Source organism: Phasianus colchicus, chromosome 5 (assembly GCF_987193195.1).
Source record: "Phasianus colchicus chromosome 5, bPhaCol1.hap1.1, whole genome shotgun sequence".
Classification (NCBI taxonomy): domain Eukaryota; kingdom Metazoa; phylum Chordata; class Aves; order Galliformes; family Phasianidae; genus Phasianus; species Phasianus colchicus.
Genome location: NC_143440.1, coordinates 52,441,500 through 52,469,061, shown reverse-complemented (window position 1 = coordinate 52,469,061; position 27,562 = coordinate 52,441,500).

Below are 27,562 nucleotides of genomic sequence, written 5' to 3'. Positions count from 1 at the left end.
TACTCTCTGTAAAGACCGAGGAAAGCCTGAATGCTAAAGAATGCTAAACTCTAGGAAGCTGCTCAGGAATTTTACATTAGCTACACAGTGAGATCAAATAAGGCAACTCTCTTTTATAAACAAGTAAAGAGCAGCATCATTTTGTGCTGTGCTGTAAGATATGGTTGAAAAATAATTTAAGTAGAATCACTTGAAAATACTGTAACTTTCAAAAAACTTTCAAATCATCAATCAGTTCACCAAAGCATTTGAGGAAGACATTTTGACCAGTCCTATACCACAAAAGCAATAAATGTTCTATTACTAAAAGACAATCTTTTTTGAACCGAGAGAAGTGGAGCAGATCCCAACTGGAATTCTCCCAGTTTTGTTATCATTTTCACCCAAAGCATTTTTTCTTAACAGAAAATGAAATCTGTTTCCTCATCATTGGCTAAAATAATTTTACTTTATGTAAATTTTGCCAAAACATAAACAATTTGCTATTCCTCTTCATCCTTTTCTGCATCCATTGATACTCCTGCTTAGAGTATAAGGGCACGGAGAAATAGGTGTGCTGCTTGTTTCCCAGCATGGGAACTGTTGAGTTAGCAAAGTACATGACATCAGAGAGCAATGAAACAGTTGTTGAAAACCAAAAGCCCTACATGTCAGTGAGCAAAAAAGTGGAAGGGAAAATACAAGTAGTAAGCTTATCTCCAAAATTTATCTCATCTCTGTATAGTCACAGCAGAAATCCATTGTGGAAACACTAATCAAGATGGTTTAGAGATTGAGTTAAAAGATTAAGTAGTCCTTGAATTAGAAAAAAACCTGAAAAAGGATGGCTAACACTTCTCTTCTGTGGAAGGTGAACATTCAGCTGAATTGGGATGCTAGTCTTCAGAATGGGTTCGTGTTCCTGCTGCAGTTCTTATGGCATTCAGTTGAGACTTTGAAGGACCCATCCACACACCCGTATGCAATTACAGCAAGAGCTGTCCTCAGCTCCAGTGCATGAATGTTAAGGAATTTTTGTGTCTCAAGTGAACAGTGGCATCTATTTCCAAAGATCCCAAATTCTCGTCAGTGTGAAGCCAAGGGCACATATTTAGTTTTATTTCTACAAAGCCCGCTGTAATCAGAGGGATTAAAATCTACCTACAGTCATACATGCAGCTGGGCAAGCTTCCCTAGAAGCACAAGAGCACAAGAGGCTACTCTTGCATTTCTCTCTCTCTAGTTTATTTATATGATGATTCCTATCTTTTATCATCACTGACAAGAAAGTCTCTAGATTTGAGATTTGGTAATGGTTAAAAAAATTGAATTAAGAAGGAATTACTAGACTGATCCATCACTGGCAAATGTTCTTCAGATTTAGTCTTTGGTAACAGTTGATGTGGAGAACTTGTTTTGCTTCAATTTTTGACATGGAAATTTTCTTTTTAAACTTGATTATCGATATAATCATTATTAACATAATCTTGGCTAAAATTCTGCAGTTGTCAGAATCCAGTCCAGATGGGAGGACTTAGTTATCCATCTAAGAGTAAACAGTCATTCTTGAGAGTCAAATATATAATCGGAAGTCCTTAGAGAATGTGACGTGAATTTTGAATTTTTGGAAAAAATCTCAAAATACTTCCCTGTGATACTAAAAACCATTCAGCAAAGCGATTGCTAAATGTACACAAAAGTTTAATACTTGCCCTTTATAAATGTATTTATATATCCTGCTTTGGATATCTCACTTTGTCTGCATGACGTTATTGTTACTGTTCATTCTGCTCCTTCCTGGACAATTGCTTTTATTTCCTGAGTAGGCTGCAGGCCAGCTGTACTTGAGAACGTGTAGAATGGTGTTGCACGTGGATTCTGGCTCAACCCTTTCTTCTTCCCGCTATGTTTGCCAAAAACTACACAGGCAAAAATGTCAGTCACCTTGTCGACAAAGATAATCCTGTCATAATTGCAGAAGACAAAAAAAGCTGCTTGATTTTCTTTGTGTCTATTTAACAGCAAAGAAATAGCACGGATTCTCCTTCCTGTGCCAAGTATTCAGTAGTATGATGCTATTGTTCATATCGAAAAATGATGCACAGGTTTGGGTCAGCCAAGTTGTGGCTCAGCCTTGACTGAGTCAGAATGTGAGACCTTCCACCCTCCCATTATCATCAAACTCCCTGAAAGTAAGAGCAGCAGATTCACATCAGTGGAAAGCTGAGCTTAGCTCTTTTGAGCTAGGTGCAGTACTAATATCCCTCATACTATGAAAACCATTACAACATCATTGCATAGTGAGAACAATTAGAATCATAATGCTCCTGCAACTCATAACATCACCAAAAACCAGACAGACCCAGTTTTCAGGATACAGTGACAGCCTGCTCCATACCATGATTCATGGTTCACACACCCAAGTAAAAGACTGTGACACAGCTGCACTTCCCAGAGTCCTGCCCTTGGAGACTGCTATATGGCCAAAATGGGACAAATCAGTCCCATACTACAAGTATTTATACAACCATTTTCAAGCACAAACTGTCTCCTGAGTCATGTTCAGCATTTCAGAATGGAAAGCTAGGAGCCCTAACATCTTAATTTACCAGCTTAATTTTTGAAACTCCAGTGAGCTTAATGTTCACATTTTGGATGAAAATCTTTTATCCTTAACTCTTGAAAACCAAGGGCTGCATAAACTTTTTCATTGCTGTCGTTACTCAGGATTTGTCTGGCAAAATCACATGGGCATAATTTTGTCATCACATGGCTCCTTGTTCTACCAGCCTGCGTTCTGTGATTCTCCAAAAGCCCTACCTTAGACATAGGATTAAATTGCACAGTTGTCCCTTGGTAAATGTGAAATGACACTCGGATTCTCCTGCCTGGCTTCTGTCTACTCATGACATCTAGAGAGACACGAAGTTTGGGACCAGAGCCTGGGCCTGAAGACTGATGATATATGTACAGCTTTTCATCCTACTTATGCTTCTTACAGATGTCAGATCTGCGGGCTTAGCAGAAATATCCTTATGGCCATCAAAACAAAACAAAAAGCCAAGAAAAGGAGGCAAGTTTACTAATACACAGATCAAACCAAAGGAATATGCAGGGAGCAGCATTGTTTTCCATGATACTCAGCTTGTCAATGAATCACAACAAATTCCCAGTGAGCAGTGCCATACTGAGATGCTCCAAATACCCTATAGCTCCCATGGAGGAAAGGCACACAGTCATGTGCTCTAACTTCCTCTAACACAGGTCCTGTGCTGGTTCTGCTACAAAGCTCAAACAGCAAGGTTTGCTTAAAAAATGCTTATAAATCAAGCAGAAGTCCTCCGAGCTTCAGACCACAGCACATTACAATCTGGAAGACAGGAGAAGGAGGTAAAATATGGGTTTGTTTGCCCATATCAATTGCCTTTTTATCTCCTGTCTTCTAGGCACAAAGGCATTTGAAGTGAGGAGATGTCAGTTTTGTTTTGTATGTTCACGGTTTTATTGTAATAAATTATGTCTTTGACACATTCTTGCAAAGAAAGAAAGAGAAGAGAAAATCCTGCTCAAACCCCTGTAGTCACAGGTACAGAGAGATCACATGCTTTCTGGTGATGGTCTTTGACATTCAGAGAAATAATGTAATGCCAGGTGTCTTAAATGAAATATCAGAAGGCAAACTTCAGACACCCTGTGCTTCGTCATGCTGGTTTGTGGCACTCGTAAGTCCCCTGCCCTGCTCTGACCTACCCGGGTCCCAAAGTCAAAGCCCTAAAGAAGGTGGATGGGGAGAACTCATTGCACAGCTCTGCCATGTCACAGCACTCATCATGTTCACAATGTTGTAGGGACACAACAGTGAAAGAAGACTGAAGTGGCTATTGCATATTGCAAATATCTGAGAAAATCAAGCAGGAAAAGCAGGAGTATGGGATGACTGGGCTCCCTGCTGGCCCCATTGCTCATGCATTGTGTGGCTGCAAGAGGCACTTGTATGGACACCCCTCTCTGTGTGCTCATCTGCAATGTGTGTCTATCAGCACTGCTCTCAGTGGGGGTTTAATTAAAGTTTGTGAAGCACTTTGGCTAAACTCGGATGAAATATCCTAGAGAAGCACAAGATATTTAATCCTTTGATAATATTTATTTGACTGATGCATGTGCTGGAAGGGGAAGGAAAACCAGGGCACATGTCAGTATAAAAACATCCTCTCTCATTAAAAAGGAACAAGCTAAATTAAAAGGTTTGTGGAATGTGTTTCCTGACAAACCTCAGGCCTGGGGGGAAGAGTGCTGGAGGAAGATTTGTGGCTGGAGTTCGCCTATGTGACTCTTAGAGCACAACCACAGTGCTTTCTACAACTTGTGAGGCTGAAGGCTAACTGATTTAATTACTCTGTAATAATACATTCTGTTTATATCCGCGTTATAGTGCCATTTAGTTCAGCTACAGCAGGTATTAATTGCCTATTCAGGCAAAACTACACGGGATTTTTTAAATCATTTTTCAAATTCACATAGAAGCTCGTGACTTTATAACATTATGTGAGGCCAAGCTGGAATCTTTCCTGAAAGTCCCGGTAAAATTTCATGTGTATTTTGTTTCATTATCTAAAAATCTTTAATCTTTTAAAGCTGACATAAAACACAGTTGTTCCTTTCGCTTTATTAATTTTAATTTGTTGTGATCCCATGTTTGCTGTTTTAAGAATCTTCCCAATCTAACTTCAAGTTTCAAAGCCAAAAAAACAGCCCATGGTGTAAACTTCACATCTGTATTGTGTTACACTTGGCAGGAGAGATAGGTGCACTCATTTACTGGAGCTCAGCATGAGGTGAGAGTTCAGAGGTTATCATTCCTGATGGCTTACATCTTTACAGATGTTTTCCCTTTGTGAACAACAGAACTGCTTGTCAATCACAGCTCAAACCTAAAACACAGATGACCATACACCCTTTTCATGACTAATTCCATGTTTTGCAGAGTCCCTTTCTTAGGGTTCAGTAGTGCAGAAATGATTACAGATTAACAGTTGCAAGACATTAGTTAACATTTTAAATGAGTGTGGAATACGGCAAAGTAAAATAACAGTGAAAAATACAACTATAGTCAAAACATATGTGAAACTTCATCTGCAATAATCTTGACTTAATATTAAAGCCTGTATCACGTTTTTCCAGTCCTGCTACTGTGGGAATACTGAGTGTACACATGTAATGTGCATTGCAATAGAACTGATCATCTAAGCGATGTTTAAAACCTACATTTGATTGGATCAGATTTAGGTACAGAACTCATTAGAATACATATTCTTAGTCTTTGTTTGATTTCTGTAGCCATTTACAAAACAAAACAAAAAAACAAACACAAAAGGCACAAAGAATGAGTATGGATGTTATTTGATAGAGGAAAAACTTAGGAATGTTCAGTTAATTTACCCGAATCTCATAGGGACCTAATGACAAAATTTACCTTTTTTTGCTCCTGAGCAGTAGAAAACAGCCCAATATTTTATTTCATTGCTTGCAGTCAATAACACTGAGAGTTTATGCTACAAATCCAGCCCCAGACTACAGAAGAGACCCACTGATCACTTTTTCTGCAGTAAATCTGTCTTACCCCCCAAAAAGAAATTTTGTTTCATTCTTTATGAACTTCAAAATGACTGCACTGTGGTCACTGAGATATCTGTGGGTGTTCAGAAAATCTAAAGATAATTTCCTATGGCTCTAAGTAGATCACAGAAAAGCAAGTAATTTAAAGAGTTACCCCTCTTCAAGTAATCTTCAGCATCCAGCTGTGTATGAATTCCTCATCACCTGGAGCACAGCTCAGATCAGTGATGTGAATTTTACACAGAATGAATATTACTTTGCAGAGCAATGGACTTGGAAGTCATACAGCAGCGGTTCCCACAGCTAAGGGGAAATCTTAAAATGCCTGCATTAAACCACTGGACATTGTCTGACGACTCCATATGTAGATATTAATGTAGATCTCCCATTCTTCATCTTTTTCCTTAATACTAGAAAGAAATGTGCTATTTGTTGGCATATGGTTTTTAATTCTGATTCTACACAGATAAGTTCTTTATAAGAAAGAGTACCTACAGTGACACAGACTTGAAATCTGCATTATGCATCTGTGAAGACTGAGTGGGGATGGGTGACTTGTCACAGGCAATAAAAAATGTCAGTGACGCATGTTTGTGTGTAGTCTGTGAATGCTGTTTGATGTACTTATCAGTTCTTTCCTACAATATGTCGTAGTTACCGAACAGCACAGCTTGGCTATTGATGGGTAAAAGAAGGGGAAGATAAGAGAATAGGCAGACAGTGATTTGGATGCTGCAGATGATATTTTGCAGGTTGGAAAGGACAAAGGCAATCTGCAAGCACCAGCAGCTGATATGGCCTCAATAGAAGATAATTCTGGGCTTGGAGACAGAGAAAAAACAAATGCACAGTAAATCATGCAAATCAAGTCTAAATGGTGGGGCATTTGACAATAAGGCAGAAAATGATGGAGTTGGAGGTTGTTTCATTTTTTTTTTTAACATCAATTTTGTAATAAACTTATTGTTGGGCTGATAAGCTATTAACCTCTTGGGGCACAAAAGGCAGTGCTGGTGGAGCTTATTAGGATAACGGCTAACTTGTAGTGGGAGAGAGAAGACTAAATAATGTTACCCTTAGTTCCTATTTGCCAACTTTCCTAAGCCCTCTGGGAAAGTTGCAGCTGGACAAGAAGCAGCCAGTTGGTGGGAGGGGGGGGGGACAGTTGTCCAGCATTTAAGGGTGAGAGGTTCTTCTTTCCATTTCATTATTTGCAGTTAACTACTTATATATTTAAATCAAATAAATAAACAGAAAACAAATTGCTAAACCAACATATAAACAAAAACAGTATGGCTGTTTTATGCTTGCATTCCTCTGTAATATCCCCTGAGCACTTCCCTTTGGAGTGGATGCTGACCGGAGGAAGAAAGCCAAACGCAGCTACTGGCAATTTCTTTGTCACTGCAACATCTTGCAGGAGAGAGTGGTACTTGGGGATAGAGATAACGACCAACTGTGGCACCATGCCATGGAACTGTCAAATTATCTTGAGAGAGGATGGTAATGAATGTGTATCACTGCTACATATGATTTGCTTTTAAGCAGGTAGGTAGGGCTGTGACTGAACACAAGCCATTAAATTATGAACAGAAGGAGAGCTATCCAATTTTCTGCCTTGCTAAGGAAATGAATAGTTTAAATGATAGCTGAAGACTTTGAGTTTGCCCTTCTTTTTGTAATCTTCCTCAACTGATTCCTTTAAGTACAGAAAATCTAATTCTCCATTCCATCAATGTTGTGCTGGTATAATTGTATGGATATTTTTGGAGAAGCCAGATTTCATTTTGGTGTAGTGAAAGGAAAAATGAAGTTCATTGTTCAAAATCTCCCCTCACAATGAAACGAGTGGAACACATCATTTTACTTCCCTTCCACTCCATTGCTGGAATGTCTTCTGCAAGAATAATTTAGGCCAGGGATCACTTTCCTCATCTGCATTGCACCCACAGTTGCTTCCTCAGTTCCACAGAGAAGTTTCACTTGGGATTGATTTCACCAGTGCTTAGAGAAGAATATACAAAAGGTGCACATAAAAAAAAAGAATGGGACCCACAGGTTGCTGTAAGAGCAAAAGCTACATTCATCATCAGTAGGTTATGTCACCAATCATCTATGAGCCTGCTGAAATACAAAAAAAATGTTATTCAGATCTTATTGATGGTACAGATTGCGGTCACTCTAAGATCATATCCTTAAAAAGAAATTGCTGTGTTGAAATGCATGCTTCGTAGAGAGACCTGCAGTAGGAATTTTAGACTAGGATCAGCTTCTGAGTTTTAATAAGAAAAAAAATTGATTATAGTGAGTTCTGCCTGTCCTGCATTTACAGTTTCTGCACTGCTGATTTTTTTCTCCATTTTGGTGAGATATAATTGAAATCCATGTATATATATATATATATATATGTATGGATTTCATGTGAAGGGGGCTTTCTGCCATTGCAATCTGACCTTACTCTCTGTACCTTAAAGACAATAGTTTAAAAATATATGCATTAAGGATGCTTTCAATACATAGTGAATGTCTTCTGAATATCTTTTATCTACTACTAATTAAAAGCATTTCACCACCAAGACATCTTGATAGGTTTACAACTTATTGACTGTCCTGTTACTATGTAACATAATTAATTGGTTCTCTCCTTGCTTTAATGTCTGATGTTTGATTCTGCTAAATCTTTAAAATATATTTTTGACTACATTGTCATGTAGGTCTTTAAAGTAAATGTTCCTCAAATGCTTTTTTCAGGTTTAGTAAGATCTGTTTAACAAATAATTGCAGAAATGAGCGGGGAGAAGGATGAATGCATGAAATATTCATAAAGGCCAGTACTCTACAGTCAATAGACTAAAAGCTTGTCTTGCAAGGCTTTAAAGTCTGGATTCTCAGTTGGGACAGTCTGACATAGCTCCGTATGGATCACAATTTAATTTTCTGTTCTCCCTATCCTAGCAGAGGCAGTGCCAGCAGAAGAGGGGGAGTATTTCTCCCCTTCCTTAGAGTTCCTGATCTTAGATTACTTGAATCTTGCTTACTGATCTTGGAATCCAAAAGATCATTTGGAAGGCAATCAGAAACAATTTAGGTAAGGCCAAAATAATTTGAAGTAAACATCTCTGTCTATGCACATCTGTGTATAGCACCCACGATGCTCTGATGGGATCAATTTACAGGGATGGGTAACCTTAGAGCCTGTAACTATTTTAGTGGTAATGCTGTGACCTCAGTCCAGTATGGCAGAGACCATGGATATGGATATGGCTTTGGCTTTGGCCGTGGATATAGATGGGTGGTTGTGTCTTAGTTTATTAGCTGGAGAAAAGAGAGAAGTTCTGATGAGTTGTAAATATGTACCTACCTGTGCTCTGAAGGCAATGGGCAATGATGAGGGATGCTAGAGGATCTTCCCTTTAGCTGCTTGTTTTTAAACATTTGAGTTAAAAGCATATATCTTGGGAGAGTTCCTCCCCTGTTCAACCAAATAAGAGGTTTGCTGCTGCTAACAAATTTTTAGCAATTTCTGGGAATTCCTTAGAAAAAAATTAAGTCTGACAGAAATTATTTTCAAGAGTTAGGCATCTGCATGGTTTTGTGCCTTCTGAAAGCCTGCTTTTGCTGTAGGACAAAACATCAATTGAAGTCATTCCTATAACATGTCGCTAGAGGGACATGAGAACATGAAATAGATTAGCACCTGTTGTTCTTAGTTATTGCTCTTCAACATGGAAAGACACAGCTGGGGTGATTTAGGGCTTTCCCTTCTCTGACTGAAGGAAAGGGCTTTAAAACATGATCTTTGAACTGCTTGATGCTAATACAAAAAGAAGAAAACATACACTAGTGATGAAGATATTGGAACAGTAGAGTGGTACACCAGCAAGTCTCCAAACAATGAGATACAAAGAAACAGTGCCTTTTACAGTCCTTCGGAAATTAGCTTCCTAGTACCAGGTATTTATACTAAGCTTCCATATATATATACACACACACATTTTTATAGGGTGTACAGTGCTAGGCCTATTTCCAGGCCACAGCTGCAACTGTATTTTGGCCCTGACTGGCTCAAAGACGTTGAGTTTGCAGCCTTTTTGCATCACACCCTCTGCCTCCCCACAAAGTCTCTACGCTGGCCTTGGCTTCCTGAAGCTGTCTCCAGGTCTTCCCACACACCAAAGTTCAGCCCAAATGCCTTCTCAAACAGCCATCCCAACAGCAAAGATCTTTGGTGCCCGAATATAATGAGGGCATTTCTCTATTTCCACAGGGAGTTCCTGGGTTCCTCCTGTAGAGTCAACTGGAAGGTGCTCATAGCTCCTCCTATCCTAAAATTATAGAAAACACCACTGATACCATCTGGTCCAACCATCAACCAATCCCCACTACGCCCACTGACCATGTCCCTCAGTGCCACATCTCCATGGTTCTTGAACACCTCCAGGGACAATGACTCCACCATCTCCCTGGACAGTCTATACCAATATATTACCACTCTTCTTGAGAAGAAATTTTTCCTAATATCCAACCTAAATATCTTATCCTATGTCCCAGGTCACCCCTGGCACCACATGGAGTTGCAATTTTTTTACACACCATTTGTCCAAAGCAACTGTGAAAGTGCTCAGTATTGTTTTCTCTTGCAAACAACCCCTTGGGTGGCTTTTGTTTTGCATGAAGTAATTAAGGAGAGGAAGCTGAGCCCTTTCCCTTCATGCCTTTGTTTTGTCTGTGTATCAAATTACAGGTGCAGGGTCATTGTGTGAATGTGTCAACCACATGCAAGTGGTGACAATAAATAGCTCCAGAAGAGAAATTCTGTTACTCTGCTTCCGTGAAAAGATGAAGGCCATTTTTTTTTTCCCTCCTCTTTTTTTTTTTTTTTTTTCTGGCTTGTTTTTATTTTATTTTTAAAGAATGTAAAGACTCAAGAGAGCATTTAGGTTTAGTTTGTCCCTCATTAACTCTTGAAGAGTTACACATGCAGCATGATTAGTTACACGTTGTACCTGTCACTGCCTCTGCCCTTTGTTCAGTCTAACTAAAACACGGTTGTACCGCATTTCAGTAATAGAGCTGACCTAGAGTAAAATGTGCAAATTCTTACGGAAACTACAATAATTGCAATTGATTTACTCTTCTATGGGGAAATAATGTCTGCCTCAAACAATAACAATGGCTTTTTTTTAATTGCGTTACATTAATATCATATTAATCTGCATTCATAGCCATGTACAAAACTGTGAAGCATATTTAGTATGTTTTCTTTTGTTTTGCTTTTTTAGTGTTTATTTTTCCCCCAGTCCTAGTGACAAATACAACTCCTAAGATGTGTTAGAAAGTCTGGAAGACACTTCTTTGCACATTCCATAGAGGGAAAGATAAAAGAAAGATAAAGTATAAATCAAAATATTGTCCAGAATCAAGAAGGCTGCACCTCACCTAACGTAGCCATAGCTCCCATGTTTATTTTTGCTGTTAGTCCACACTGGCCAAGTGGGGAGATTCTGTTAATGAGGTATGGGATTCGATCTCTGGACTTTCTTATTCCTGGCTCAGTGCTTCTGCTTTCAACAAATATCTTTTACACACATACGTGAACTTTTGGCTACCTACACTTTAGTGCACCTGTCAAGATGGCCTGGTGCCCGCTTATGAAACTGGTCCAAACAATAAAGCATGGAAGAAACCGCCCTCTGCAGCTCTGTAAAGGCCATTGTATTGCAGAGCATATGGTGCACGTGGCTCCTGGGTCCTGTTCCAGCACCCAAGGTTTTCTGCACTGAAATCAGAGATAGAGAAGAGGGGAAACCATAGGGGCAGTGTTGCAGGAGGGGAAGGGGGGTTGGGTGACAGTGTTTGGAGAGGATCAAGCCACCTGTTTTGCAGATGACTCTACGTGAGACAGCTGGTTAGGGTGTCTGATGGGACACAGCATCAACTGTGAGATGGCCAATCCCATCAAGACCCTGGCACTTGAGAGAGGGAAAAGTCCTGATCCAGAAGCCTGTGGCATCAATTTTGGAGCAAGAGCTGTGGTAGCTCAGAGAGGTTGCCAGAAAGCTGAAACCAACACTTATCATGGATAAAGGACCGGTTATTTTCTCCTTCCAGAGATTTAACTATGCAACATTGATCTCCTAGCAAGAATGCTTTTACCAGCATGGTTTCCTTCAAAACAGAAATACTTCGAGAGACGTGTTTGATTGGGTTTTTTTTGGAGGGGATGAAATTTCAGTTCAGCAGCAAATATCTCAAAGTGCTCCATGTTGTCAAAACAGCAAATTTGACAGCACAATATTTGGCATAAAAGTTTTTGAGTTTTTTGTTGTTGTTTTCACTGTGAGATGGCTGTTTGAAAGGCAGGTTTTGTTTTTAAACTTTGAGGTAATTGAACACATTTGCTCACTTGGAAAGCGATATGTTGAGCTCTCCAAATTGTTTTTAATTTTTGCCAACTTATATACCTGTTCTGTTTCAAACTGGAAAAGAGGTCAAAATCACAGAATTTCACATGAGGTGGCAAGTTCATCCCTGCTTTGCTTTGACTGCATTCAAAATATCACAGGAGAATTTTCCAACAGCAGCCATTTTTGGATATGGAAACATTTCCATATTTTCAACCTGTAATGTGGGGAAACAAACAAGGAAACAAATCATTGTCATGCTTTTTGATGACAGCTGCCAGAGATCCCAGAGCTATGAATTACAAAAGAAGAAATGGGAATTATGTTTCATCACATAACACATACAGAGGCAGTGTCTTGAAGCTGCCCAAAAAGCAGGGTTAGCGCAAGCACAAAGGATTGCTTTTCACATCCTCCACTAATCACAGTGGGGAACTTCTTGGCACGGGATACTGTGGAGGTCAAAAGTGCAAATAGGTTCAAACTGAGATCAACAAATTTGATGAAGGAGGTGTATCTATTAAATACAGTATTCCGGATGCTACCTCGGGTTTAGGAAGTCCATAAGCTATAAATTGCCAGAAGAATTCCTATATTTCCCTTGCTTACTATAGGTTTTCCTTAATTGCCTGATGATGTTGGAGGAAGGGTACCAAATTAGAGAAGATTTGTTCTGACCTTGTCCTTGTCTCATTAGCTAGTCAGAGAACATGGACTGCAACAGCATACTAATGCAATAGGAAAATGAAAATAAAAGCTCCAAATGAAACAAACCAAAAATTCTTTTATTTACATTTCTTCTAAAATGATCTATTTCAGCAAATCCTGTTTCCAACTTCAGTAATGTCTTAATAGCTGCTGCACATGGAGCAGGGACTTGTTGCAGAGACATTGCTGGGAAAGTGAAAACTGCACATCAACAGCAAATGAGAGAAGAAAACAAAAATGAAATTTCAAGACAAAAAGAACAGAAAGGGCCCAATTTAACAGTTTTTTAATGCTCATCTTAATATTGGCACCCAATTACCATAGTGATTGACAGCTGATTGACAGGATTACGTAATGGAGTTGTCTCTGTAGAGCAAGAGCCACATTTTCAGAGATAAAACATCACTTTGTTACTGGAGGTGGGGCCAACATGCAGTCTGCTCAGATCAACAGAGGGTTTTGAACAGAATCTTCTATATTAACAATTCCTTCCCAGTGAAATTCAAGTGAAAGACAAATAGCCATCGGGACCTCAAGGCTGTCTAGACATCTCATCATCTTCACGGCCATCTGACAAAGCCTGAGGCAGCTGCCAGGCTGGCAGCACAGGGTGCCTATTGAGTTAGCAAGGTGGCACCCTGAGGCACTACCAATTTAACTGCAGACCTGAAAGCGCTGCTTTCAAAAATGTCTCTGAAGAAAATTTTATAAATAAAGATGGGAGTAACAAAATACAAGGAGATGCTGATTTTTCTTTTTGAGATTTAGAATAGCCTGGTTTTGTTAACAGGGACACTGTGCTCAACATGACCCAGCCCTCTTTGTTCTGCAGGGCAAGTGAAGCCCTTTGCTGTTTCCTCCACATAGCATTTAGCATGTGAGTAACAATTATCTCAATTCTACAGGTGGTGCATTGTATCTAGGATTTACACTATGTCCCTTGATTTTTGAGAATGAGGTCTTGTTGGCCCTGCTCAGATAATCCCTAAATTTACCCACACATCAACAGTTTTCACATGTACAGCAAGGGAGCTTTCTTAGACTGGTAGAAATGGGATGAGCTTCTTCAGGGACCGAGCCAAGAAACAATGTGGTTGGAGTGCTCCTGATCATTCCCTTCCCTACAGGAGATGCTCCCTAACCTCCCATTCATCTCAAACTGACTTTTATCCCATACTCAGCACCCAGCAGTGTTTAGAAAGACCTGGACTTCCAACCTACCACGCTTGAGAGTAACATGATGATAATAGTTCTTCAGTTCTCAGAAGTACTACTGCAAGAGAAGTGAATCTCACCTGCTATTGAGCAATTGTCCTCCGTGGCCCTTAGCTGTACACTAGATTAATCATCAAGTTATTGCAAAGCTGGGGAGGGATCCACTGCAGAGTATGAGCAGCACAGAGCACGTACCTGAATAGACATACAAATGCATCTGTTCAGGACTCTGTTGCATGGCTCAATATAATTAACAACTTTGGGAAGAGGCTAAAGGATAGCTTGTGGGAGTTGTAGTTTTATTACCCCACAGAAACAATGAATGCAGTGGGGTGATGAGAGGAGCTTATTTCCACAGCTAAGAAATAAAGTTTTAGTCAGAGGTTGACTGAGTTTTATACAGTCAGCTGGAGCCAATAAATCTAACTCTTCTCTGACGACTTGAAGAAATCTCAGAAACACCACTTAGTTTTTACCCCTCTTTTATCCAGCAGTGTTTCTCTATTATTTAGCGGGACCTGGAAAAAGCCCACTGAAGTCAAAGCAAAAACTTCTACCAGAGAGAGCTGGATCTGGACCTTTACAGAATAATCTTATAGGCCCAAGTTCTCAGTGAGCCAACCTTCAAGAGTAGCAGATCTCCTGGACTACGTGCCAGGGAGTGTTTCTTTATAAAGATGCTTCCCTCTGGACTTCCAGCAATGACAACACCTATATGCATAAACACACATACAAGCCACAGAGAAGTCATCCATCTTAGAAAACGTGTTCTGCCTTCTAAGCGTTTCTGAATCAAAGACTGATAAATAAAACATAGGTTCAATGTTAAAAGGAAAAAAGAGCCCTTTTAACAGATTAAAGTGCTCACAGTGCCTGACACTGTGAAATAAGAGTGTTGAGCAGCAGGGCAGTTAAGAAAAAGGACTGGTTTCACTGACAGGTACAAGCTGTTGTGTGTCTTGTAGCAGCCACTGGCATTAAAAAAAAAAAAAAGAAAGAAACCCAGAAGCTACTTGCCTGGCAAAGCCTTCCCAAAAGGTAACAAGCTATAAGCATATGTAACTCAAGTTACATATGGGTCTAGTTGTCTCTAGTTAAATGTTGGGAGGCAAAGCTTTTCTTTCTGATGGAAGGGGAAGAAAATACATTCAAACCCATCAAAAACAAATAAGCAAACAAAAGCAGCATCCTTTCTCTTGCTACAAGAGGTTATTCCAGCAGAAGAGACTGCTATTTTTTTTTGCAGCAAATCTTTTTTTCCATCAGTGTCCTGCTGCTTCCTAAATCCTAGTGCATTGGCTCACGTCCTTGACTATTACTCCTCAGCATTTGCAACAGAAGGGTGATAAAGCCCTATGCACTTTTCATTCCTTCAAGACTGTGAATAGGAAGGCCAGACCATAAGAAAGCTGTATTTCTATAGATTAGAGCATTTCTCTAAATGAAGTAGAAAAGGGGGAGGTGGGGAACAACAAGACTAATTACTTTTGTCTGATCAAAAATACATATCATTAAGACTGATTTTTCTCTCACCCTCCCCTTCTCAGCCTGTTGTACCTTAATGGAGGAGAGGGTTACAGTAGAGGTCACCGAGAATCCTCCTGAATATTTTATCAGTTCTGCTTCTTGTGGCTTAGCCTACAAAGACAAGCCCCTCTGTGTGAAGGGCATGGAGCTGAAAGCAGGGGGAGGAGAGACAAACCTATGTCTGCCCTTGCTTTGCTTTCTGACCAGAACACGGAGCATGTAAGCTGTGAAGGTGGCAAACAATTAATTTGTGCACCATTAGGATCACACTTGGTATGGAGCCTTGTTCTTACTAGCAAAATAGGGCACAATCAATGTGTATGAGAACCAGATGGTTTTGCTGTCAGGCTGGTAAGGAGCAGTTTTATTACTCCAGCTAGTATCCTTTAACCCTTTAGGTCTAATTTGCATGCTACTTTCATGGATTTGATAGGTTGCAGCAAGTGGCAAGCCTAGATTAGAGCAGGAACAGGTTTCTCTGAGATGCTTTTTCCCTAACGCAGCAGTACAATGTCATCATGAGGTGACCATTGTGGCAAAGCCATATTGCTGCCACTATGACATGAAAACAATTTCCATGCAGTTGTATAAGCCATCTCCAAAATGCTCAGAATAGCAAGGCATATGACCAAAAGTAGGTAGAAAACCTATAAAATTAAATTGCATTATTTATTTGAGACAGCCCAATCTGATTGATAATGACATCCTACTCCAGGATGCTAAGATATGCCTTTTTTTGTATACTGATAATAATCATCTGCAATCAGATGATGACTTAAACATCTTTCTAAAATGATGACAGAAAAAGACCACCAAGGTCATCTAGTCCAATTGTCAACCCACCCCTACCATGAAATTCAAAACTGATAGGAAGAAGTAATGCCAAAACATACTCTTCACAGGAAGCCATTCTGACCTTTTTCAAATGTGCACCTTTTCCAAAATTGTGAAAGAACCTCCCATACTGGTCAGAAAGGCTCAGAGCTCCCATGATACCTTTTACTCAGCAGAATCTCCAGTACATGCAAAAGGTGAAGCATTTCAACAATTACACGCCTGCTATCAGATCAGGTGCAACCTGGGACTTTTCACTTTTTATTTCTATTTGTTTACTCACTTATTGCAAAGCTGACAGTGCGCAGACTGAGAGCTGAGGTCTCTCCACTTGCCATCTGCTGTCAGGTGCAGAACATTTGATCTTTCTTTGCCCACATACTCCAGTCCTGACACATACAGAGAAAGATGCAGCTTTTGCTGACACTGACAATCAGCACCAATTAGGCCAACAGTTTTGTGGGGTAAACATTTGCCCAGTGGGAGCCTGACGGCAACCAGCTTACTTCCTATAAGCTAATAGATAGCTATTAAGTAATAATGATTTACTGACCTCAGCTGGACTCTGTCAGATGACCTAGATTTCATCAGTCTCCCCTGAAGACTTCAGCCTACCAAACCTGGGAATAAATGCCACTCATGACATAGTTTATTTCTTAAAAAAAAAAAAAAAAAAAAGCTATAGGATATTTTTTAATCTTAATCTTCCTTTACCCTACTAAGGGAGATGAGTGGAATGGGATATCAGATCCATATCCCACAGAAACAACAGCATCTCATAATCTTTTCAGTTCTCTATATGCAGACCAGCAGTAATTGGATTAGCAGCAGGAGTTATGTGGCATCAAAGTAAAGCAGTATTAAAAGAACTGAGCCACTGAACCTTCAGCTACCAAATGCAACGCAGGCACATTTAACCACTGAAAGATAGGTTGAGCAGAGAACCTAGTGTTACTGCTCTAGGATGAGATGATCTTAAGTTGCACCAAGGAAGTTCAGGTTAGATATTAGGAAAAGTTTGTTCTCAGAAAGTGGCAATGCATTGGCACAGCTGCCCAGGGAGGTGATGGAGTCAACATTCCTGGAGGTATTCAAGAACTGTAGAGATATGGCACTGACGTGGTCAGTGGGGATGAGTGGATGGTTGGACTAGATAATCTTAGTGGCCTTTTCCAGCCTTCATGATTCTTTGTTTCTGTGGTTCTGTAATTGGCTTCTGGAGTCCGAGTCCCTCAGTGAGTAGCAGATGCATGCACAACACAAGTACAATGGGGTATTCTCGGTTTTAGGATGTTAAATGCTAGTAACAATAAATAAAGGAAAAGTGGTGTTCTTGAGTTGTTATGAACAAATTATGAGGGTTTTCTTTGCCTGATTCTTTAAGCAGCAGCAACTTATTACGTTTGCCTTCCTCTCAGTCAATCTCACCTCTCTAGGAGGAAGGGATCCTTTTGCAGGTCTAGTGATGGACAACAGAAATCCCACCCTGTCTCGCTCCAATTTATAGGGGGGAGATGAGGTTCTTTTAGTATCTGTATACCCGGTGTGAGATTAAGAAACAACGGTTCATATGTTAGTCCAACCAGTTTCTTATAAATCCTTATTAGGGAGATGGGGAAGGGAAGGAGAGCGATAGAAAAGATAGGAAAGAAGCAAGAATCATGTAAAGCGGGGATAGTCACCGCCAGGATCCAGCAGCGGTCCCGCTGCACGACGTTTCAAAGGTCCGGGGCAGAAGCAGCAGGGGGGGAGAGCAGCAGCGTGGCCGGCCTTGGGCAGCAAGCAGGCAGCAGGAGGCAGTCGCACAGCAAATCCGGGAGGAAGCAGCAGCGCTCAGGTAGCGGGCCCAGGAGAGTCAGTCAGTATGCAGGCATTCCGTAGTGAGGAATCTGATGGCAGACACCTTTGTTCTTCTTTAGCATCGTGGAAGAGCGCAGAGCAAGTTCGGGAGGGAGACAGTGCAGGTCGTGAGGCTTCTTCATGGCAGAAACCTCTTCTTCTTCATGAGGAATCTGTTGCCAGAAAAACCCGCATTCTTCACGGTCCCCATTTTATGCTTCTTCTCTTTCTGCCTACGTGACATCCCTGGGTGCTTGAGCAAGAGCCATGTGAGTACCCCCTGAGATGGCCATCTTCCTCGAAATAAGCCCGTACAAAAGACCGCTTCACGGCCATTAAGCTGCAGCTTATCTCTCTTGTTGCCCCTGGTCTTGTCCATCTGTGCCCCTCAGACAAAGGATTTCACAACCCCTGCCCAGGACTTGTCCATCAAAGTTCTCCAGAAACAGGATTTCTCAACCCCTGCCCAGGACTTGCCTGAACTTGTTCATCTGTGTCCTCAGCAAGCTTTGAGACAATGATGTAAAAGAATCATCTCTTACACAGCCCATAGAGAGAATTCCTTCTAGAAGTGATGGAGGTGCTCCAGCAGTATGTCCAACTCAAGGAGTCAGATTTAATCACAAGAGTAAGAAGAAGAAAACATGCAAATATCTCCTTTGTCTTCTTTTTGCTAATTATCAGATATATTAAACTGTTCATGCATGGATAGTGTGAGAACTGTAAGCCGTTCCTAGCTCTGCTAACATGTCTCCTTTCCTTAACACAACATTATTTCTTTACATTCACCTTATTTTTCCCCCGAGGTAACTCGTCACAGCCTTGTGTGCCCCACAGAGTCACAGAAGGCTGCAGTGTGGTGCTAGACATGTCTGCACTGCGTGTAGTGGGATGGGCTCCAAACACGCTGATGTTTTCACTTATCAGGCACTGGCACTTTTACGACAACTTCTTTCCTGAAGCAAGCAAGCACTGTTGCTTTTGGAGTCAATATCAGAACAGATGGAGTTTTGGGAGGGTAATAAAGAGGAGGGGGCCTCATTGAGAGGGAGTGAGGAAGTTGCTCTAGCAGAAATCAGAGAAAGGTAAGGGCCTGGTGCAGGGTGAGAAGGCGGTGAGAGGGAAAGCAGAGTGATTTCAAAGGCTCAGATCTTGAAACCCCGGGGGCTGATGTCAGTGACTAACCATGTCCCTCAGTGCCACATCTACCTCTGCCTTGAAAACCTCCAGAGACGGTGACTCCACCACTTCCCTGAAACATCAAACCCTGGCCAATTTTGTCCTGGCTGGGTCTGTGTCAAAAGACATCCTGTGAATCTCCTCCAGTTAAGAGTATAATTTCTCCTTCAGACCAGTTTCTTGTTCTCAGAAAATACCCCAAGTTCATGAAGTTACAAACTGGATCTCCTACCCTCCAAGAGTCTGGAGCCTAGCAGAGTTGATAAAGATCCTAATAGGGATCCTTTTCGTTTCTTGAAATTAATTTATTCTGCAGAGCACTGCCAGACCAAACAAAGTAGAAAATCTCCATTTTCTCAAGTTGGGTCCATTCCTGAAAACTGCAGGTTTCTTTTTGAAGTCCACTTTACAGCTACCATCACAGTCTAGGTAGAAAAGGCAGATGTGGTAGAAAAGGGTGTAAGAACTAAAAAGACAGTGAGGAAGAATGTCTCCTCAAGAGAGATGATGCTGAAGTCAGCCAAAACAGCACATTCATTCATCTTTGTATTTCTGTGTCTCCCAAAGCCATTTTCTATGCATATCTTCCCTCCCTTTCCTTTTACTACAAACAGATACTGCTATCTCTGCTATGATATTAATTTTTAATAACCCATCTAAAGAATTAATATATTTTAAATAAAATCTCCCAATCGTTCATCCAAAAAAATTACCAAGTAAGATGCTAAGTGTAGTCTGATGCAAAAAGTGACTTTCAACACTGAAGCTTTCCAGCCTCCACTGCTAGGCAGCAATTTCTGTCTTAAAAATAATGTTTCCTTTGTCAGCTGCATTCTCACTTTTCTGATGTTGAAATGATTTATGGCAGAAGTACATACAAAAGTAACATTGTTATGTTTAAGTGCCTCTTTTAGCCGTAGAGTTTTACATATTCATTTGCTAAGAATATTGTTTGGCATGCTTTTTATTGGGCATATTCTTGTTTTTGGTTGCCTTCCTTTACCACCTCTCTGTCTTTTTGTAATGAGCATGTTTGTTTTTACAGGTATTCATTTAAGTCACTATTTTTTGCTGAATATTGGAAGTTTGGAAATTTCTACCCTTTCTTATATTCCTTCTGCAGAGGAGTGAACTATGATATTCTGGTCCATCTCATTTTTAGCTTCTTTGTACCTATTTGCTGAAATGAATCTCCAAAAGTGATGATTTTTGCAGTGTCTGAGGCCGAGTATCTTGTCTTCCTCCAAAAGAATTCAGAGACAAGGGTAGCTTTTTGATCTCAGAGCTGTGATTTAAACCATTTTACAAATTTCTCCCCCCAAAATGACTTTGCTACAACACTGCTATATCAAACAAGTGGCACGAGTCCATGTCCTACTGTAAAAAATCTCAGTATCTCCATTGCAAATGGAAGAAAAAGGGGTCAGATGAAAGAAAGTAGAACTTTGTTATATCAAAGGTGAAGTTATGTCTTAAAAACATATTGTAGGCAACAGCTCAGAATGTCCTCAGGGTCCCTCTGACCCACCTGAGTGGCACAAAGGCACTCTGATATCAGTTTTCCTCTTGATTTTATTCTTCTGATTAAAATCTGAGCATATTTGCATTATTTTAAAAAGGAATTCATTTTGCTCTTTCTATTCAGGAAACTAATTTCTCCTGCTCATGGATGTTACCCTAGACTGAGCAAGCTGAAATTCTCTCCAACTAACCAATTTCTGAAATTAAAGAAGCCCCAGTTAAGCATTATTCCTGAATCTTGAAGGGAAAAAAAAAAAAAAAAAAGATTTTATTTTTAGCTTTAAGAAAAATGGGTGATGCATGAAATTGAAACTAGCTTTGCTGGATAGATGAGTAAAGACAAAGCACTCTTTTGTCGTCTGAGAGGAATAGCAAGCATATAAGCAAAGCTGACCCTTTGGCCTCCTGAGAATGCTAATCAGGGTGCCCTACCAATATTGTCTTGTTCTGCATGGAGTGTTTTTTGTTTGTTTTTTTTTTTATCTGAGACTGGATTTGCCATCTTCCCCACATCACTGGAAAACAGCAAGGTCTTATTCTATTGATTGAGCATTGGTCTGGTGCTCCTGGTGCTGGGATCCAGACACTGTTCTGGTTTTCACCCCTCCAGGTCATTTATGTGCCATGTCAGCCTTGTGAGATTTAGGAAAAAGTTCTTTGTTGTGTTGCCACAGACATTATTAACTCCCTTCTCTTTTCAAATTCATAATTTTCACTAAAAACATTCGTACCTAAAATGTTTAAAATCTCTACCATTTAACTTACTATTTACCAGTGCTAGTGGTTTTAGCTGAAATCAATGAATCTTTTATGCTGAACATGGCTTTGTCATACTAAGGTTCACTCTCTAAGTGAATACTTCACAGATTAATAAAGCAAGACAGACCCAAATGAGAAAGTACAAAGGCAAGTAACTTCTAGGCTGTGTGTGAAGGTAAAACAACTTTCTTGAGCTGAGATTATTGCCAGAGCCGGACAGAGTCCACAGTTCTCCAACCTCGCTCTACTACTTTTCCCTTTCGTATTATAACCCACATTCTGGATTAAAAGAAACTGTTGACTTAAGTAGTCATTTTTCTGCCAGAAGAGTAGGAATAATGTAAAGTTAGCCAATTTCATGTAAACCTGAAAATTCAGCACTGCAGACCATCATATAGCTTTAAGAGAGTATTCAACAAAGCAACTCCTATTATGCTTGACGTGCTTGAATAAATACATTATATTTATAGATCCCTTTTATTTTTATTTGCTTTAAGAATAACTTTAAATTGGATGTATACAATTCACACTGTTTCCTCCAAGGATGGTAATTTTTCTTTCCTCTCTCTAAATCTCCATCCCTTCTCCACATTCCCTTATTTGTTGAGCTGGTAAATGACTGCATTTTTGCTAATTGGCCATCTGATACACCCCTTGCTGGCAAATTGGCTGTCACCATTTGGCATAAGTGAATAAAGTGCTGAATGGTAACTGCTTTCCCTCCATACAGCACTAATCTGAATTGTTGATCCCTTATCTTGAGCCAACTTTCACAGCCCTTGTAGGATACTCAGTCCATCTGACAAATTCAGCTGACTATGAAAAAATGTTACTAGGGTGGATGACTAGCAAGACACTGTGGTCATGAAGTTGTCTTTCCTATAAAAGCTGAGATAAAATTTCCCGATGCAAGTCTAAAGTGCATTTTGTGGGATGGTAAATGTTTGCCCCTCTTGAGACAAAGGAACAAAAGCCATTGTAAATCCAAACACCATATGATGGTGTTGATTACAGTGCTGTCTCTTAGGCAAGAGAGCAGTGTTGAGAGGCTTTATAGGTAAAGGGAGACCTTCAGAATACAGCTTGGAAGTGATCTAAGAAAACAAACACTCATACAGATCCCCAAACCACAATGTAAGAGAAAACAGGTGACACCAATTTAGATTTGATTTGTCATCTCATTCCTTGTACATTTGTTTTTCATAAATGTATTTCATTGTCTTTGTTCACTGAAAAATTAGTTTCAGCCCTGTCAATGACATTTGTTTCATGATGTAATTACAGAAAAAAAAGGAGGAGGAGAGAATTTGTGTCAGAGATGGTAGAATCCGTGCTGGAATTCATCCCAAGCAATTTCCCTGAAATAAGAAAAATAAACAAATGCCCATGATATTTCTCAGCACTGCTCCACATTCTGCTATTGTCAGAGTTACCATGCTGGGAGAAAGGGACGGAAGGTATTCATACTGTTGCCTGGAGTCTGAATTAGGAAGTTAGACACCCTGAATTCCCTTATATAGTCATGGAAAAAAGATGTTCCCAAAGGGTAATTCAGAGCACCCCAGAGCATGGCTTCATGGGGATCAAGTTAGCTCATGGTTGATGCCTCAGTAGAATGAGTAGAATGCACACCCCTATCTCTCTACTCCCAGCAGGCACTGCCACCACACATCTTCTGAGCTACTTCGGACAAAACAAAGCCAGGAAGTATGGGCTGTTTCATGAATTAAGTTGGTTTCCAAAAGGGGAAAGCAAGGAGGACATTGGCAGAAGGGATGCAGCCCTCCTCTGAGTGGCTCCAAGCTGTTGTATTGTCTGTGGGTCTGCAATTTACCCAGGGAGCTCAAGGAGACCAGGTTTTGACTGAAACACTTCACTTCATAACCTAAAATAAGGTATTCTGAATTCCTTCTGCTGCACCGATAAGACAATCATTAACATCTTATTACTGTCCTGTGAAAGTCTAAAGGTTTCTTTCAGTCAACACTCTACATCAATTTGTCTTCTCCCCAACAGTCCCCACCATTCCTTTTTCTGGCAGAAGACCCAGAAAAGGAGTGGGTTACTCACAACAGTCTTTATCCATCTCTTCATGCAGTTATCTCTTCCCAGACTGTGCATTACGAAATACTTCCTTCTGTGAGCTTTTTTTTTTTTTTTTTTTTTTGCACTTGATTATATTCTAAGTAACTTCCAGTGCAGGATTTCTGCTATTCCTCATGCATCTATTCCTGGTTATTTCTGTACACTATCAGTCTAGAGATGTTTTCTTTTCATGTGCACTCAAGACCTAACAGGAGACATATTATCTAGGCTGAGCACCATGTTCACACTTCACTTTCCCAAGCCTTCAGTCACTTGCTTAATAAAAACCTGGAGTTCTTTGCACACATACGTAGTGAAAATATGAACTAACTCAGCAATGTCAGAGCTGGTTCCTCATCTCGGCCACATACAAAATTAAAAATCCACCTATTCAATTTAACTTATGTTTTTTCTTGCATCAATCTTTTGATATTTTCCTGAGCAACCGGGAAGAGTTCAGAGCACAATGGATGTACGTGTATCCAGAACCTCCTGGAATCAGGAGAGAATAAATCCAAGGGTATAACCTACTATAATCATGTCATTTCAAGGTGTGTCGTGTCTGAGAAACTCCTAAAGATTAGCAGGTCCAATATGTGAATTATCCATGACCACGTTGGAACTGGGTGCCTAGGGTGGCACTAAGTGCCTTCATTGAGATCTTGAACCATGTTTCTGTTGGCTTCAAGGGAGTTGAGAACAGGCCCCACATCGCTGAAGAGGTACTGCAACACCTCTGATAAATTACTGAATGGAATCAAGTGGCATTAAACTGAAGCTGGTTTTGGCTTACATTGACCTAAATCACAACGGACTTTCTGTGTGTTCATGAGATTTCTTGCAGGATTTATCACCAAATGGTAAATAACTCAGGGGCATGACCAGCTTAATGCTGAGAGCAGTGTAGCTGAGTTTACTCAGCTATAGTAACTAGTTGGTGCAGTTTCACCATTTCCAGACCTGAGCCATTTTTGTGGGACTTTCCTCAGCTCTTCCACTCCCCACATCAGCTTTCTCCAGGCCATCACTCTGGCCTGCACTGCACTTGGGTGTACAGGTTATCTGCCAGCCCTCCTTCTTATCTGTGATCACTATATACTAAGCATAAATCTAAACTCAGCCCTGTAGTTTGGATAACTTGTTGCAAAGTGCCTGGAAAGGGAGGAATTCTTGCAGAAGAGCTTACTTTTATTTGTCAATATACTTGTTCTTCCCAAATAAAGGCATTTTATATAACACGAGATGGTTTGTTCCCCCCTCCTCCTCTTTTCATTTAAGGGCTAATTCATACGCAAGCTAATTTGTTCTGGCTATTATCACAATTTATTTCCATTGCTACAGGGCAGCCAATAACTTTAATAAAGGAGGTTCCAGTTACCCAATCTTCCCAGTTAATAAACTGCATTGAAAGACCCAGAATGAATTGGCTCCCACACGCTACAAATACAGAAAATTACCATCCTGTGGTGTTATCACTACCACACAGGTACAATTAAATGTGTGTTATGCATGGGGCTGCACAGAACATTACCAGTAATGTCAAATGCAATTAAAAAGGAACTATTGTGTGATTCCATCTGAAAAATCAGCCTTTTTCTATGTACTTTCCGGGATTAGTCACTGGATAGTGCAATATCGAACTATTTGGTGCTTGGGATTCAAAGGAGAGCACTAAGTAAACAAAGAAGCATAGCCTGCTAGAGACACGGTTAATCGTGACGAGATGAGGCCTTCCTCCTTGGGTGAAAGCATGAGATATTTATTTCCTGCATCACTGGAACCCTGTTTGATCATTAATGCTGACCTTAATGGATATAGGCCCTCTTCAGAGGTGGCAGGTTTTGTTTAGCCATGTGCACGATCCTTCTCCTCCAGAAGCAATAGTTTTATACAAGTCCACTGCTCTGTTTAATAGATCATCTTTCCATCACGATATGCTCCAGTTCTTCACCCTTTATCTTTGAATCTTTAAGTCTCAACCTTCTTTTTACATCCCTGTCATCCCAAAGACATGCCCTATCCATGCTATTGCTACATTAAAATTGTTAGTATCTTCTTAGAACTCAGCTGTTTGAAATAAAATCATCTCTTGAAACCCATCCCTATATTAAATAAATATGAGCTCAGTATTTTGATTACTTTCATTTAGTGATTTCTTTTGCTTACAATGCAAAATTGCAGTATGTTTGGACCAAATTCAGTGACTGAAAGCTGAAGTCCTATTAAGTCTCTGCAAACTGCACTAATCATCCTTACGCCAGTATGTAGAGACTTATCAAATCAGGACAGAGTTAGGGAGGGAAATTCTGAATCACAGATTCAGATTCTTAAAAGACAAATGAAAGTGAGATACACTTTTTGTTAGACTGTTATGCATAAAATTCACAATCTACCTGGTATTAGAGGAAGATTAGCTTTGAAGTCAAGAGGATAAGCTCAGGAACTCGAGTTGGAAGGAGACCCTGTGGGTCTCTGAGGGCTGCTCACATGACTGCGGGTTATCACACCTCAGCATGATACTGCCCATTGACTTAATTGCAGCTGCTTACATGAGGGCTTCTCCTTGCAAAGCAAAATGAGCCCTGGCCCAAATGTGTATGTTTGCCTTGAACTGTGAGAGTGAATCAGATAACCTTTCAACTGACAAGCAGTAATTGTGTGTGTACGAGCAACTCCATATCCTGCATATCTTGTGACTGGTTGCCTGCAATCTCACACATCATACAATCCCCTGGATTACACTGCCAGAGTTAGGTTTTAAAACAAAGCAGAAACTCCAAATTCTGCTATGATTTTCACCATGCTTTTTGAAATACCTCTAAAATAAACACAATGCTTCCTAAAAAGAAGGATGAATTAAAAGCTAAGTATGGATCCGCTACTGTCTTAGAATGCTATGTTGCATGTTGGTCACAGTGTCAGGCTTTGCAAGAGAAAAGCATAATATAAAACATTTCTAAAACCATATGCTTAGACAGAATAAATCTGCCAAGCTCTGTGAAGACCAATGGAGCTACAATGATTTCCTCCTGTCTGTATCCAAGCCAGTGTTTTCATTCTTTCATTGCAAAGTTCAGAACAATTGGAAGTTTGGTCTAAATGTCAAGTCAACAATAGTTCTGTGAAATTATTCAAAAATCACTCCTTTAAGAAGGGTATGTTCAGATGGTTTCTCCCTTAGCACTGTTGAGGAGTGCAGCTTTCACAGATGTGGGCTTCCTGGAGTCACTGCAGCTCTTGCTGGATGTGAATTTGGCTGTTAGTTAATTGTGAATTATCTTATCATGCTGGAGATGGAGAGTGAAATTTAGACTGAGAGTTCACAGAATCATGGAATCATTAGGGCTGGAAAACATCTCTAAGACCATCCAGTCCAACCCCAGTGGATCCCCACCATGCACACTGGTCATGCCTCTTAATGCCACATCTTCATGGTTCCTCAACACCTCAGGGCAACCTGCACCAATGCACTACCACTCTTTTGGAGAAGAAATTTTTCCTGATATCCCACCTGAAACCTCCCTGGCACAACTTAAAGCCATCACCTCTTGTCCTATCACTGTTACATGGGAGAAGAGGCTGACTCCACATCACTGTTACCCTTTAGGTAGCTGTAAAGAGTGGTAAGATCTCCCCTGAGCCTCCTCTTCTCCAGACTGAACAATCCCAGCTCCCTCAGCTGCTTCTAATAACATCATCATCCCATCCCTGTGGGGTTGTGTTCCTTTGTGGTTGTTGCAGTAAGCAATGGCATCTGGAAAGTGGATGTGCTCTGTGCAGGCAACAACAGAATGTGGAGGGATGTGGGGGCTGCCAGTTGCAAATCACATGCTGACGTTTCTTAAACTGTCATGCTACTGTGGCATTACAGTTGTATCAAATGCATTGCATGCCAT